A 17,468-nucleotide genomic window follows, 5' to 3' on the forward strand; every position below is an offset into this window, starting at 1 on the left:
GGATGCCTTGAACAAGAGGTAATAGGAAGAAAGACTGAAAAGACAGAATGGATCCTAAGAAAGATCCCTCTGGAAAGAACAACCATTGCATGCCAAAATTTGGATTCCATGAACAAACATACATCAATACCTGGGTTTAGATAAATGAAGGAATAATAAGGAGAAGACAAAGAAGACAAATCCAAAAGAGAACAGAGAAGCAGCAGGTAGGCAGTGAATATGTCTTTGAGCACATAGGAGAAAACGCTCTGAACTGGGGAAGTTTACAACCAGGGGTCCTTACCCTGGGTCTAGCTTCCATAATTAATACAGAGGGTGAATTAGATAGGAAATGTGACTTATCAATCATGTCCTCTAGTCATCAACTACAAGCAGAGTGAGCTACTTAATTTGTAGGGCCCAGTGCAAAATAAAAATAAGGAGCTTCTTAGTAAAAATATTAACAATTTCAAGACAGCAGGAACAGAGAGCATTAAGCTGAGTGCAGAGCCTTTCTAGGCACTAAGCCCTGCACAACTGCACACACAGGGGCATGTACTTCACTAGAAATAAGGCATCTTAGATCTTAGGTAATGCAGAAGCTTTTTTTTTTTATGCTTAAGTGGAGAGAAAACAACATAGTCTTGGAGATAAAACAACAAATTCCAAAATACATAAGAAACAGCAAAGGAATGATCCTTTCATTTCATTCGATCCTGATCAGACTTTATTAACAAACTCATTCCAGTTCTGGAATCTACAGAGGGATGTAAAGCATCTGGAAACATACTGAGGATAAAATGATTAAAGGATTAGGAAGACTAAACAAACTGGTATGACTTGGCTTCAAAAAGAAGGCTGATGTGAAGTAAGTATAAATCTGTTCAAAAGGCTTATTAAACTGCCATTCAAATATAAGGAAGGCAGGCTCTTTCAAAAAACGGGTTTTATTTAGGACTCTAACAAATAAGACAGTTTGTAAATAAACTGTAGCTAGGAGTAACAGACTGATTTTTTAAAAATTTTAAAAAGTGTCCTATTGTACCCAGGGGAAAAAAAAAAAAAAAAACTTTCGCCATGGGCAGTGAAGAAAGAAGACCATTCCATTTCTTTACTAAGGTTATCTCCTTCATTTTAGAGGAAGCTTAACCAAGCTGAGGTGCAGGAACATCATCATTATATTACAATCTCCATTTCTGTAATATTAAGAAAATGGAAGCAGGGACCTTTTTTATGGGTTCGTACTAGCAACGCAAATTAAGTTCATGACTTTAGCTCTCTAAGCATGATTCACAAAAGGGACCACATGGAAATGGGACAGCAATTGCTGAGAGTGAGGCAGCTGAAAGCACTATAGTTACTAAGCTCTGGGAATGCCAAGAAGAGCTTCTCCTTGCAAGCCAAGTGAAATAATTGCAATGGAAATGTATGCAAAGAATGACAATGAACTGAAGGAGATCTTACTGATCACTTGTGCCAACTCCTTTGCTTGATAAATAAAATACATACTCTTCAAAAACTAGAACCTGTGTTTTTTTCATTCAATTTTATTTTCATCTTTTTTGTTCTTTAAAACTCTTCTAAACTACCATATTTGCAATTTCCACATCATTAGTATTTAAGTTCCACTATTATAACAGTGAGTTACTCTTTGGTAATTACAATGTAGAAAATTCATGGATATGAATCAAGGAAAGGAGGTTTGGGCAAATCATCTTCTTGGAAGCTCCAACAAAGTTGATATAGTTCACAAAATATGCCAGAGGCACCTGGCTAAATGTCAAACTTCAACATTTTTATCAATAGAGGATACTGCAGTTACATTTAAGACATAAAATGGATCAAATATGACAATTACACACAAAAAGCAAATAAATGAATACTTTATTAGCATAAAGAAGAAGTCTACATTTTTACATAGGCAAGATGGGGCAGGAAAAGAAAACTAAACTTAAAAGCTAGCACTGGGGATAGCTGTCAGAAAACAGTTTCCTAAAAGCTATTTGCATTATCAAGATAAACCAGACTGTACACCAAGAGATAGACCAGTGGAACAGATCGAAGAAACAGACCGAAATACAATCAGAAACGTACTATAAAACACCTATATAGCAACTCAAATCAGTAGTAATGGATGGTCTACTCAATGAATGGTGTTAAAATAATATAAAAGATGTTCCACCTCATGTCATCAGGGAAATGCAAATTAAAATAATGAGATTTACTACAAACCCATTAGAATGAACAAAATCCAGAACACAGAAAACACTTGATGCTGGCAAGGATATAGACCACAGGAACTCTCATTCTTTGCTACTGGAAAGCAAAATGGTATAGCTACTTTGTAAAACAGGTTGATGGTTTCTTACAAACTAATACACTTCTATCATATGATCCAGTAATCACAATCCTTAGTACTTACCCAAATGAGTTGGAAATTTATGTCCACACAAGTATCTGTACACAAATGTTTAAAGTAGCTTTTTTCATAATTGCAAAACTTCAGTAGATGAATGGAAAAACTCGGGTACATCCAACAATGGAATATTATTTAGCAAGTAATGAAATAAGCCATCAAGCCATGGAAAGACATGGAGGAACCTTAAATGCTTATTACTATGTAAAAGCAGCCAATGTAAAAAGGCTACATACTGTACGACTCCAACGATATGACATTCTGGACAAGGCAAAGCTATGGAGACAGTAAAAAGATCAGCTGTTGATAACAGTGTAGGCTATGCATGTGTGGGGGCAGGATATATATGGGAAATTCCTGTACCATCCACTCAAGCTCAATTTTGTTGTGAAACTAAAATTTCTTAAAAAAATAAACTCTATTAAAAATATTGAAATGTCATCAATTTATTTGCATTAAAAATAAATTTTACATGGCAAAAAATACCATAAGCAAAATAGGAAAAGATTAACTAGAAAAAAAATACTTGCAACTCATTACCCAAAGAGTTCATTTCTACGCACATAGAGAGATCCTAGAAATTGTTAAGAACATCACAAAAAAAACAACCGAAAAATGGACAAAATTGATATGTTCAGATAAAAGACTCTTAATCCATGAAAACAAGCCTACATTCATAAAAAGAATACAAATTAAAACTGTATGAGAGGCCATTTTAAAGGTACATATCCTTGGAATCAGCAATTCCACTTTGAGATTGGATCAATACTACAGATATACCTGCACATGTGAGAAATGACATGTGTAGAAGGTTATTTACCACATAATTCTTAATTGCAAAAAACATGGAAAATAACCTAAATGTTCATATATAGGAGACTAAATTATGCCACATCTATAAACAGTGGTATACTATTCATTGCATTAAAAGAATGTAAACATTCTCTATGTACTGATTTTAAATATTTTAAGAATATCTTGGGGCAGAAAGCAAGTTATAGAACAGCAGTTAAAATAAGTCACCACTCACATAGAAAATGGACAAATAACATGTATGTGAATTTGCTTCCATATATAGATAGAAACTAGGGAAAAAGGATGGCTGTGGGAACTGGACAGACAGAAAATATAGGTAAAAGAGATTTTTCAACATTAGCACTTTATTCATTTTGAGTTTTGAAGTGAAACAACCCTTAAAATAAGCTATAACAGCAGCTTTGTACATCTTGAAACTCAAAACAGTTATGAAGCACTGTGAATAGCTTACATGCTATCCTACACGGAGACTGGATCCACCAATTTTTTCCATTCTCCTTTCAGGTAAAAATAAAAAAAAACTTACGTTGACTCTGTGTCTATTTTTTAAAATATTACAATCTTGAGGATTTCAAAAAAGCTTAGACCAAGATTGTCAGAAAATAACCACAGCAATCATCCTATTCAACATTCTAATCAACACATTAATCTGTACAAAATCTACGAAAGTAGACTTTCAGATTCCAGTTGGGCCTATTAATACACACATATATACATACATCCTTTTATTATCTCAGTGCATCCTATTCTAATTTGGGACAATTATAAAAATTGAAATCAGTGTCCCTATGGCTTCCATACACCTCTAGTACTATGCACTATCTAAGACGAAACAGATGGTTACTTTCATTCTTTAATATAGCAGTTCAAGACTTTGAGGACAAAAAAAAAAAAATGATTATTTAAGAGTTTTCTCTTTTCTAGAATAAATTTTGCCAGTTCGCTCCAATATCCTGGGTACTCTCCTAAGGATAAATTCCAGTTTGCCATAAAATCACCATGTTAAATAAAATTAAGTATGATGGATACTTGGATGAAATGGATCATAAGTTCTGAGTTTACAGATGTGCAGAGTTGCTATTATAGCTTTTTTTAAAAATCTAAACAAGCTGGGCGCAGTGGCTCATGCCTGTAATCCCAGCACTTTGGGAGGCCAAGGCAGGCGGATCACCTAAGGTCAGGAGTTCGAGACCAGCGTGGCCAACATGGTGAAACCCCGTCTCTACTTAAAAAAAAAAATACAAAAATTAGCCGGGTGTGGTGGCATGTTCCTGTAGTCCCAGATACTTGGGAGACTAAGGCAGAAGAATCGGTTGAACCCGAGAGGCGGAGGTTGCAGTGAGCCAAGATCATGCCACTGCACTCCAGCCTGGGTGACAGAGGAGACTCCATTTCAAAAAAAAAAAAAAAAAAAAAAACCGAAATTAATTAAAAAATATAATAATGTCCTTTGATATAAAAATTCAAAAGGAAAACACTTTGAAAACTATAAGATTAAGCAAATGAAACTCACTACAATAGCAATGTCCCTCTTAAAATGTACTAGATAGACTGATCATCATTCTCTTAGGATAGTGTGGCCAACAGAGAGGCAAGTGGGAGGGCCACTTCGCACATTCTAAGCATTCTATGTCTATTAATTCAAACTAAAAACCAATTAACTCTTCTTGGCAGTCACATCAACTGACTCACATTGTGCTTATAATCAACAAAAACTTCTAAAACATTCTTACATGTGCCTCAGTGAGCCATGTTCCATCTTGCTAGATGTATTTGAGCCACTGTTCTAGTTAAGAATTTTTTTTGGAATTCTGATTCCTTCACCTGATGACTACAGAGCTCTCTTAGCTTTGTTACAATCACTAACATAATAACATATTATCCATAGTCTCCTCCAGGTCATTTTAAAAATATTCACCAGTTCAGGATTAACGAAAGAATCCTGAATCCTGACTTTATATATACTCCTTCAGTTTAACATAATCTATCAATTAATATTATTTGGGGCAGTTGATTATTATTTGGCATATGTTTTAATTTTGTCTTCAGACTACCATATTTACCAATGAATAAAATATGTTTAAATATGAAGGAAAATTTGACCAGCAGAAATTATCTATCAGGAATTTATAAGGCACATTCTATATAAAACTAAATTGCAGAAACTTAACTAAAACATAAATATCATTGCAAACATCTAAATACAACCAACAGATTAGCCTTGTAAAAAGAAAAAACTAAATTTTATAAATCTGACCTGGCTGTGATACTTCATCCAAAATAATAACTGCCACCAGAAAAAACACTTAGATTCTAGGGTTCAGAGGTGTCTCATGTTTCTTATTTTTTCATATTCAAATTAGATTTCATCCTTTTCATTCTAAATCATGGATCAACTAAAGACTTAAGCCAGGATTTATACTACTGCAGGAGACCAGCCAATATGCAACCCAGGAACCTAGCAACCATGGCTGTATGGAGCCTGCCCTGACCTGCAGAACCCATCAGGAGTCTCAGTACTTACAGTGGAAGCTGTGTGACATCCTAGCAAGTAAAGGTGGTCACGGTCAGATTCCACAGCAAAGTGGCAGAAAACTTGTGAGTCCCTCCAGGATTGGGGCGTGAGTGTGCATTTACCTCATGTCAAAGAGTAGTAAAAATGAGAAAGGTTTTCCAAAAAGGTAAAATGCTTTACTCTAGGCACGAATGTTTCTTAAAATTCACAAAGGCATAGCTTTAAGGTTTGTCAATTAAAGAAAGATATTAATAGGAAAACACTAAAGGATCAGTACTATTTTCTTCTTCCCTTCCTATCAACACTGTCAAAAACAGCTACATCAAACCCCTGAAGCAAAATCATCAGTGCCTTCCATGTTTTTGAAATAACAATGCATCCCAAGCTGTATATCGGAATAATAGGGGGTTCCAGCTACGTCTCATACACTATAAATCCTGTGGGATGTGCTGATATTATCAGTGTCCTATTCAAATAAACTTTCCTGTCCTCTTCCATAAGCACAGATATTTGGGACAGTGAATAAATATGCCCGTCTAATTCTACCAATACCAGGTTCACTTGATAGGTATAGACATGGTCAAATGACCAAGTTAAAACCAACCAGATGTAAGCAAATGTATGCCTGACTTCCAGGAAACTGTAACAGGTGGCTAAAGTAAACATATTTTGCTGCTTTCTCTTTTTTCTTTTCCTGCTGAATGGAATTTCATGTGCTACCTGAAGTGTCACCTTGATTCATGAAGATGGTGAGGTGGCAAGATAACAAATGCCTCACACCACAGACTGGAGCAGCATTGCCACCCTAGACCACCTACTTCCCAACTTCCTTGACATGAGAGAGAAAACCTCCATACATCCTGACCACTCTTATTGGGATTTATTGGTAATATGCAGTTAACAGTAATATGGTATTAAGTCCTAACTAATAAAAAGTAATAAAAAATCCAATGAGGTACCGTACCTAACCAGAGGGAAAATACCATGGTATTATCGTGTGTTTTTTTGTAAGTAAAGTTCATCTTAATTTATTCTAAAACATTTTTCCATGCTATTTCATATGAAAAACTCCTTATCCAATGAACTTGCCCCAGCGAACAGCGAACACCTAAGCTGGCTGGATATAGATTGAAAACAAAGTTATTTTGGCAAACCGAATTCCACTGTCACACAGTGTTGACAGGATGATTTAAAAGCCCAAAATTTATAAACACCATATTAATATGTTTTATAATAAAATGTAAACGAAGTGATAAGTACAGAACAGCAAACTCCCATTGCATGGTGGACAAATGGACGTCAACCCAGTCTAGGCTCACTCAGCACTAAGCAAATGACGCCCACCCACATTCTCATTGACCTCCCAGTCCAATTCAAACCTCAGCAAAATTACATGTCATCATGGCATCATCTGCGGTGGGCAGGGAGCTGGTGAATGCTAAGCTCCAAATGTTAAATCCATGAATTATTCCATGAGGTTCCTTGTCATGTTCTACTGACCACATTCCATGTACATCTCATTTTTCTTTTTCTTTTTTTACTTTATTGAACTATAACTGACAAGTAAAAACATAAACATTTAAGGTATACAAAGTATACAATGTTTTGATATAAGTTACACTGTTAATTAAAACTAAGCTAATTAACACACCCATCATCTTACCATTACCTTTTGTGTGTGTGTGTGTGTGTGCGTGTGTGTGTGTGTGTGCGTGTGTGTGTGCACGCATGCGCATGGCAGGAGCGGTGAGAACATTTAAGGTCTACTCTTAGCAAATTTCAAATATAAAATATATTATTATTAATTATAGTCACTATGCTGTACACTAGATCCCCAGAACATTTTCATCCCGCATAATTGAAACTTCACCCTCTTCTAACATGTCTCATTAATCTTCTTAAAATTCTCTATATTTCTTACAAAGGATGAAACTAAGCTCAAAGAAGTTAAGGATCTTACTTAACCTCACATCTAGTAAGAGACAGGGATAGAATTTCAACCAGCATCTTAATCCCAAAGCCTATATTCTTTCAGATTACCATATTATTCCATTTCCCTCATAGCTACAGACTTCTTTCAATAAAAGGTGTTTATCCCTATGCAATGTGTTATATACAGCTTGTATGCATTTATTTGCTTATTATTTAAGCCTTTCCATTAGAACAAAAGCGGCTTTTGTTATAGATAAGCACTAGCACATAGAATATCCTCATTTTTTTAAAAGAATGAATAAATGAAGTAAGGGAAAGCAAATATCAGTTGGTTGCTATAAAACTATTCCCTACTAGGATAGCTACATCCTCTATTCTCATGCTTGCCTGACCCCACAAAAAAGTCAGTTTATCATGCAATAATAAAAATTCCGGATAATTTCAACACACCACAATGGATCAGAAAAGTCTATCATAGATACCTTAACCTATTTTATTAATTAGTAAGTTTATGTATTACTAATGGGGAAGTAGAAATAATAAGAGTTCTGAAGTCAGACTACTTCTGTTTTTATCCAAGATTCCCCCACAAGTTGTAGGGTCTTAAGCAGGTCCCTTAACCTCAGTGCCTCAAGTTCATCATCTATATAATAAGGCAGTAACAAACACATCTAATAGGACTGTTGCATTAAATGATAGAATAAAAGTACTTAACACATATTAAATGCTTTATAATTGCTATGATTTTAGAAATACATGGTCATTTTATTTCAGCAATTGCAGAAGCCACAAACAAAAACAAATATTAAGATGGATGCCAGTGAATAATTAACAATAGATGGATCCACAGTTGTGCTGTCCAACACAGTGGTCACTAACCACATGCGCTATTGAGCACTTGAAATGTGGCTAATCCAAGTTAACATACGTTTTAAGTTTGAAATACCAGATTTCAAACATTCAGAACCACAAAAAAAAGAATAAAAAAGTACCCCCCAGCCCCCGCGTTATAGATAAGAAAACAGACTGAGAGGTTAAGATACAGACCCAGTTAGGTCACAGAACTGGGAGCCTAACCTAGGTTTCCTGAACCCCAATCCAGTTTTTACTCTATCACAGGAGTGTCCAATCTTTTGGCTTCCCTGGGCCACACTGGAAGAAGCAGATTGTCTTGGGCCACATGTAAAATACACTAACACTAATGACAGCTGATGAGCTAAAACACACACACACACCGTTTTAAAGTTTACAAATTTGTGTTGGGCCGCATCGAAAGCCATCCTGGGCCACATGCGACCTGTGGGCCAGACAAGCTTGCTCTATCACTACATTCTCCTTACCCACTGGTATATTCTTATTTGATTCTATGTCTTCATTCACCTGAGCCTTACAAATGATAATCAAGGTAAGTGCTGAGGAGTTATTTAACAGGACTCTCTCTGAACATAGTAATAAGTAACTAAGAGAGAAAAATTGGCAAGTCTTGTTGGTCATTATCTTCCAAAATTCTACTTTAGGACTCTCTTATTCATTGACAGCATCTGCCTCACTCACTTCTCTGAGAGGGAAAAGGACCATGATAATAGCCTCTAATGGTCCCCACTAACAATATAACCTCATCAAAAGCAAATGTAAACCAATTATCACAAATAGCAGCCTGAGTGATCTCTGTGGTAAACAGCAATTGAGAGATGACCGTGGAGGTAGAGACTTGAAGAGAAATAGAAACTTTAATGAGCCATTCTGAGAAGTTCTCATTGCAATCAAAAGTCATTCCCCTCAACACCCAGCCACCCATTAAGGTCTGACAAAATCCAGGAGGTTTTGCAAACAAGTCTTCTCAGACATGTGCCATGGAAAAAGGGAGGGGAGGGAAGGAAGCCCAACACACGCTGTGACCCTTTACCGTCCTACAAAATAGAAAACAGAGCCTGTCATAAGCCAGAGAAAATTTCTAGCCAACACTTTTCTACAAATAATTCCAGTGGACTATGTCAAGTTAAATAATGAGGGACTCATCCTCTAGAAACAGTATGATTCCCCCTTGACCACCCTTAATATATGTCTAATGTAACAACTAGTCATAATAGCTAACATTTATTGACCATTTACTACACACACAGCACAATTCTAACCTCTTTACATAGATTATTTTAATGTCAGCTCCCTATAAGGTGGGTTCAACGTTTTTTTCCAAATGAAGAAGCTAAGGCCCAGAGAATTTAAGTTACCCAGTTCACAAAATCTGGGGGCAGAACCAGGTACATCTGACAGATATGCTCTTAGCCACTGGCTACGCTTGGGGCCAATCACATGATTTAATCAGCTTGAAGAGGTAAAAGCTCCTCTCCTCCCCATTTACCTTCAAAACACCATCCCATTCATGTTGTTTACGTGATTGTGCCTTTGCACACAGTTTGCTTCCTCTGCCTAGAATACCACAGAACCTAATTAAGATGACACCTCCAAGAAATCTCCTTTCTGCTGCCCCCAAATTATGCCATCTTATCCTCTTTGTGCCACTTCTGTACCTCACACATATATCTGTCACTTGCTTATGTGGCCTTTTCCTTAATAGGATGCAGATTTCTTCAACGCAGATGCCAATCTTCAATATACCCCACCTTAAGTACAGTGTTTGCTGATGTGAATCATCTACAGTAGAAGAAAATTCACTATTCACTATTACTTTTTGAAGAATATATCTTGTCATAACCATTGAACAAAGACTGTAGCACTGAAGCAAGTAAGTGAAGAGGAGGGAGCAGACAAAGCCTAAGAAAAGAATTCTAAGATAGCTGTATGTTGTCCAAATAATAAGTTCATGGGCAGACTCAATGAGGCCAGAAGAAGAGCAAAGGATTTCTTTGTTGAGATGCAGCATGGGTAGCTCTGTTTTGTAGATGATATCACTCTCAGGCAGGAAGAACTTTGTGCCTCAGTACCATCTGGCATTTCATGGCACAGTTCCATATGCCAAAGCCATATTTGCAAGAAACAGTGACTTTATGTTTATCACAAAGTATTCCGACAGCCTCAGGAGGAGACAACTGTGAGCCAGTGTAAAAGCTTAAAGATGCTGACCAACTCATGCCACACAATGGCCTTTTCCAGTAGGTAGTAAGTGGTTTAACAGAGTTGCTTTCAGAAGAAGAAAATATGACATAAAATTACTTTCCTCAGAAATGTCTGAAGTTTTTGCTTTCTTTCTTGACCAGGTATTACATGGATAAGAAGTGGCTATCTGCAAAAGAAGAAAAGTAGCAGCAGAAGGCAAGGGACTTTCAGCTCATCATCTTTGTGCACCATCCTTCTAGGATAAGGAGTGGCAGACTCTCAATATGATAAACATTAAGGTCTATCTTACACCTTTAATGTAGTTAGGATGCTTTTCACTGAAAGTAATAGAATCCCCAACTCAAAACGCCCTGTTAAACAATAAGGGGGTGGGGGAGGGATTATTATCAGATGTCTCAAAAAGTACAAAAGTAAGAGAGTTCCAGAGTTAGTTAATTTAACTCTTAAGTGAAGTATTTCAGGGCCCAGGCCTTTTCCACCTGTCTACATTCTCCACATGCTAGCTTTTGTGTTCTAGTTTACTGCTTCCAAAGAAATCCACATTAACTCTGTGCAAAGCATCCTCATACAATAATAAACCAAAACTGAAGAAGGAAATAATTTTATTCTAAGAAAAAGGGAGAAAATTCTCCCAGAATCAGCATCCTCCTTCTATCATATTTTCTCCCATGTATCACTGAAGAATTGATTCAAGTGTGCATTCCTAAAGAAATCAATGGGTAAGGGAAATGGAATATCACGACTGACCCATCAAGATTCACTCTGGGGACTCAAGAGGAACCCAGTCACCCATGTATAATAATGGGTGCCTAATAGCTGAATAAAACCAAGGATTTGTGAAAGAAGGGTAGCCAGAGAACAGCTCCTGGGTAGGCAACTAGCACTGCTGCTCTGTCCTGGCCTATCCAGTAAGGAGACCTGAACTAGTAAACTGTACATAAAAGACTGAGACTACCACCTTCTAATAGCTAACTAGACATTTCCCTAACAAATAACAAAATTCTGCTCAGTACCTAAAACAGAAACATTAGCTGCAACCCACTTTAAAATAATTCATTTCAAGTAAATTATACTGATTAGTTATTGCATTTATATTCATGCATTTAGGGACATAAAATGCAAGGATCTTATTACTCCTTTTATAATAAAAATCATTTTATATTTATTACCTTCTTTAAACTTACCAAATTTTGGTGGCAAAAATGCCATGCTACCTTCAATACATCATTGTTAACAAATTTACATTAGCAAATTCAAGGATTTGTGAAGATTAAACAGATAAAAGCCCTCTTCAGGATTGGCATTAAAAAAACTGGGTATCTACATTAGGGTGACATAAATATGTGCTTCAGATTTTTAATTCTAAAAGCAATTCTGATTATACATACAGAATGCTGCTAATAAGAAAAGGCAAATTTTTAGTACATTTGTTCACCTGTGAGGTAAAAAAAAAAAAAAAAAAGAAAAAAAAAAGAGACAGAGAGTATATAACTTTCCCAGGAAGAGGGACAAGAAAATGGAAGTTTATTCTACCAGTTACAAAGTTATCATTCAAGTAATTATCAAGGAAACAATAAACAAACTAAAAAATAAAGCTATTTTAAAATAAAGCCTGCTTCTGGGGCTAGTTTAATTGAATGACTATTGTATGCTACACTGCTGAGTCTCAGCAGTATGCCATGGCCCTTCTTTCACATCAGATAGGGGTGCCAAATTAAATACAGAATTCCCATTTACATTTGAATTTCAGGTAAACAATATGTCATTTTTGTGTAATTATTTTAGCATCAGTGCAGAATAAATTTTTAGTATAAATATGTCCTATGCAATATTTGGGATACATACTAAAAAGTATCCATTATTTACCTAAAATTCAAATATAATGGGCAACCTGTATTTGTATTTGTATTGTGTCTTCTGATGCCCCCTCTCTCTATGTCTTTGACAACATCTTCCTTTGTTCTTTGGATTGTCCTGTTTCTATGCCCAGTTATAATGCCTTTGTCTCTTAGGACTTAATAATGTCTCCTGGCTCCAGTCAGCTCCAATTCCTTAATCTTTTCAGTGCTGTCTGAAAAGGCAGCTCAAAGGAAATTTCCACAACAGAACTCAACATCCTGCGCAAGACTAAAACCAGACAAATAGATGAGATGACACTAAGAGACATGTGTGATCATTTTTAAAGAAAGAAGAACAAGTGAACAAATCCCAAAGCCAGCTAATTACAATCCCCCGAAGAGCTTTTTTTAAAAAATGCAGGTACGAAAGGCCTACCCCACACCTACTATTTCAGAATTTTGAAAAGAGTGGCCTGGAAAGCTGTATAATTTTAAAGTTCCTGAGGGAGTCTGATATTCAGCTATAGGTTTGGGATTTTCTGGAGATGGTAATTATGAGTTAAGAAATCTACTAAAAGCTGGGGAGAGCTCAGTGAGTAGATTTAGACTTAAACAACAGAATGCTGAACCCCTAAAATTTTTTTTGGACCAACATAAAAATGAAAAGATAAATATATGGGATACAAAGGATAAGACTCAAACAAATTTTTAAATCAGGCTTTTCACTCATGACAAAGAAATATGAGGAGATTCATTTTCTGGTTTGTATAATTATGAATCATATTTTAAGACATAGGCATTTCTTTGTTACTGTTTTTTGGTAGAGACAGGGTCTGCCTATGTTGCCCAGGCTGTTCTCAAACTCCTGAGCTCAAAGGATCCTCGAGCCTTGGATTCCCAAAGTGCTAGGTGCTTCCTAAAAGTCTTTATGTTTTGTCTGCTTGGAAAACAATCTAAAATGCTAACATCTATGCAAATTTCTCATTAGAAATAATGATTTAAAAAAATCATGTCGAGGGAATGGGTAATGAAATAAGGACCCCCTCAAGTTTATGCATCTATTCCACTAAGTGGAAGACTGAGAGCATAGTTTCGTGGAAACGGAAAGCTTGATCTCCTTCACCTGATATCCAGGACAATTCTCCCTCACACACAACCTCCCTGAATCTTGCAGAATGTAAATGATGACCTTTTGTCAAAACCTAAAAGAATAACTTTTTGTAACAGAATACTGACATATCATAAGAAATTAAAGTAATTCAAACAAACATGAAAAGGGTCTCACAATACGCACGGCACATACAAGTCTCCACAGCCAACAGAAACCACAAGGATGCAGAAGGGTCACTGCACACTGCCTTTCATCAGTGACCACATATCCCACACACTGCCACATGCTACACTGATACAAAGAGAAAACCTACACAATACTAAACATATTAACAAGGCTGCTACACAGTGAAATGCTGTGTAACTCAGGCTATGGTATATGCATTTTGGTCCTAAGTGTATTGGTAAAAGGTATGCCTTTGGCTCCTCCCATCTGCTGCCCACCTACTGACAGATACAGGGCCAGGTCAACCTGAAGAAGAGCGAGTCCTTAGTTACTCTCCATTAGCATTTAGAAGCATTATCCACTCCATTTTATAGGAGAAACTTGAATTCACAAAACAGATGTCCAAGAAAACTCAAGAACACTCAAAACGAATTCAGGAAGCTAAAAACTGAAAGATAATCTAGGATGTGAATAAATAGAATAGAAAAACTTAAATATTTTTGTGCTAAAGTGGATCTGAATTTTTTTCATACTGCAACACATTACCTAACTTTAGTTTCTTTCTTAGTTAATTTCTCTTGCACAAAATTCTATTAAGAAACCCTGTTTACCCTATAAAGATATCTACTTACATTTTAAATTATAGAATAACTCAAAATTATTTCTACAGCAAAGAACAGATAAATAAAACATTCTCATACTTTCTGGAAGAGGTTTCTGAAATCCTGAGTATTATAAATCTCTGAAATGTACCTGGATAACACTGTGAAATTTGGCAATCAGGTAAGAAAAACATTTATAACCTCAATTGAGAAATTAAAGTTATTAAAGAAATTAAAAATATAATTTAACACTAAAACTGTTTGCATATTGTAAGGAATTACATGAAGTAATAAAGAAAATGTCAATACATAGGGCAAATTTTACATAACCCAAAGACATAGATGTGATAGTTTGTGGTTCCTCACATCTTCCCAAACATTAGTCATACACCCTACCTTTGCCTACCAAAATGCCTAGTGTTCTACAATGACAAACCCTTTCAGTTATAGTATTGTTTTCAGAACTCCTTCCCTGTGAAACTTCCTACAATAGGTTAATATATAAACCCCTCAGTCCTTTAAAGTATGTAACAGCTTAACACTAGCTCAACTGACTGACAACCTGCTCCCAAAAAAGAATAAGACACGTCAAATAATAATTTTCCTTGTTTAGAAATTGAGCAGGGCAGATAAAAGAGAAAAGAAAGAGAAGAGAGGGCAGCCAGATGGTTGTAGAAAGGGAGGAAGCAAGAAGAAGATGGAGAATAAATGGGAGTTCTTAATAAGATGCTGAGATTGGAAATTCTGCTCTCCAAAGGGAGACATCCCAAGAAAGTGACCCACAGATATTCTGGCAGTAGATCAAAGTTATTCAATGGCCCTCGGGTAAAATGATTACTTATTAATGAAACCAACTAGTACCTATTACATAAATTAGTTTCTTAATAGTGCTCACATCTTACAAGCACATTTTTGAATTAAAATCTAGTAGGTTATAATTAAGTCAAAGATTACTTTTCTAGGAAAAACAGATGCATTTTATGCTACATACACATGGAGCACAGAAATTCATTCTCACATTATTCATTGTTTAAATCTAAAGTCTTTCACATCACTTCTCTATTACCACATTCACCCTACAGTTTTCTAAATGCATGCAAAGAGGAAACTAAACTTTTTTAAAGCAATAACTGCCTCAACTTTTATTTAAAGGGACTAAGTTACAATTTAGTGTTTATTCAAACATCCAGTAATTCAATAACTCAGCAAATATTTATTGAGAACCTACTACAAACCTGTACTCCTACAGTGATGGGGGAGACAAAAAGTGAGATAAACCTAACCTTAAATAATGGTTTAGTGATATTTTGGGAAAAGTACACCTCATTTTCCAACACACTGTAAGTTAAATGGAGACATTTTGAAAGGAATGTTCAAATACAGTAATGATTGAAGAAAGCAAAATTTTCTTTTCCTATGATCTTGGTTTGTAAAACAGTACACTTTAGCCAACAGCCATGGCTGCCAAAAATTAGATGACAAATCTAAAGCAAGCTCAATTGTATATATGTAAACACGCGAACGCTTGCATGCTCTTGGGAACACACACACTTACTCCCCTACTCACCCACTGGGGTGTTGCATATTTCACAGAGCACAATTTGCCCAACCAATACACTGCAGGTCACCAAAAACTTTTTTTCCCCTTTTAAACAACTATTCAAAAGTTTAAAACAGTTGAATTTTAACATTACTTAAACATTTTCCTCCATAAACCTTCTTAGTTTTCATTTTGGCTAATAGGATGTGCTGCAGAGCACTCCCTACCAGGTAGGAGCTGTGCAGTGTTACATAAAACTGTGTCTCTCCTTAACCTCCTACTTAAATCCTTCAGTCAGTAAGGTTGAGTCACAATTTATCACTCAAAAAATCTTTGTTTACATGCATATGTAAAGTATTTAGTTTTCATTGCAATTAATTTGCTTTTGCTTTTCAAAACTGTCCCTATTAACAAAGTAGTGCTATTTATCATTACCACTATTACTAATTTTTCTTATTATTAGATTCTTAAATTGGTAAATTTTATCAGTTGGTATTTCTTTATCCACTTCTGCTTTTGTTTTATTTGTTAACCAAAGTGTGACTCTTGAAAGAATTTGATAAATAAGTTAGAAAAATGTTTGCTTCTAAGGTAAATAATAATAATCAATGAAATTTAATTAAAATGACTTACTAAAAGGCCTTGACGGCATCAGAATATGTAATTTTGAAACTTTTGCACTCATGAAATGTCTTTTTTCTTTTTTTTCTTTTTGAAATGGAGTTTTGCTCATCACCCAGACTGGAGTGCAATGGCACAACCTCGGCTCACTGCAACCTCTACCTCCCAGGTTCAGTTGAGTCTCCTGCCTCAGCTTCCTGAGTAGCTGGGATTACAGGTGCCCACCATCATGCCCGGCTAATTTTTGTATTTTTAGTAGAAACGGGTTTCACCAGGTTGGCCAGGTTGGTCTCGCACTCCTGGCCTCAGGGGATCTGCCTGCCTCGGCCTCCCAAAGTGCTGGGATTACTGGCATAAGCCACCGCACCCAGCGCCTAATTTTCAAACTTTTAATCTTATGAATGTAATAACACATAATGTAAATGTCTAAATTTTAATTATTGAATTAAATGAAAATTTATACCTCAGTATCTCCTAATGCTACTTTTAAACATTTCCAAACAGTCTGTTTTAAAACATATTCTTAAGAACACAGGAGAACTTAATTTTTTAAATCAAGTTTCTGAATTCATAATGGTTCATAGTCTCCCCTTTAGAACTTTAGGACTTTATATCTAAATAGATTTAATTTTTACAAATCTTTGTTCATTAAGACAGGCAGCTTCATTTTTGTTTTTAAATGAAGAATATCTTCAGATAACAGTAACAAATAAAAACATTTGCTACTGAGCAGTATGTGATGACAATTACACCAAATCTGATTTTAGATTTGTATATTCTAATGATTCTTTCCTGCAGTCTAAATGTCTTGTTTGCATGTTGCATGTAAACATTATCAAGTTATGCCAAGGTACC

The 17,468-nt window shown here is 35.7% G+C and overlaps 1 protein-coding gene across 10 annotated transcripts in view; it reads right to left on the minus strand.

Moving 5' to 3' along the window:
• The window catches only part of CADPS2 (calcium dependent secretion activator 2), a 564,312-nt gene that overhangs the window by 423,644 nt on the left and 123,200 nt on the right, over window positions 1-17,468 (minus strand). The gene's annotated exons all lie outside the window — the stretch shown is intronic.

Source organism: Nomascus leucogenys, chromosome 13, assembly GCF_006542625.1.
Source record: "Nomascus leucogenys isolate Asia chromosome 13, Asia_NLE_v1, whole genome shotgun sequence".
In the NCBI taxonomy this organism is placed as follows: domain Eukaryota; kingdom Metazoa; phylum Chordata; class Mammalia; order Primates; family Hylobatidae; genus Nomascus; species Nomascus leucogenys.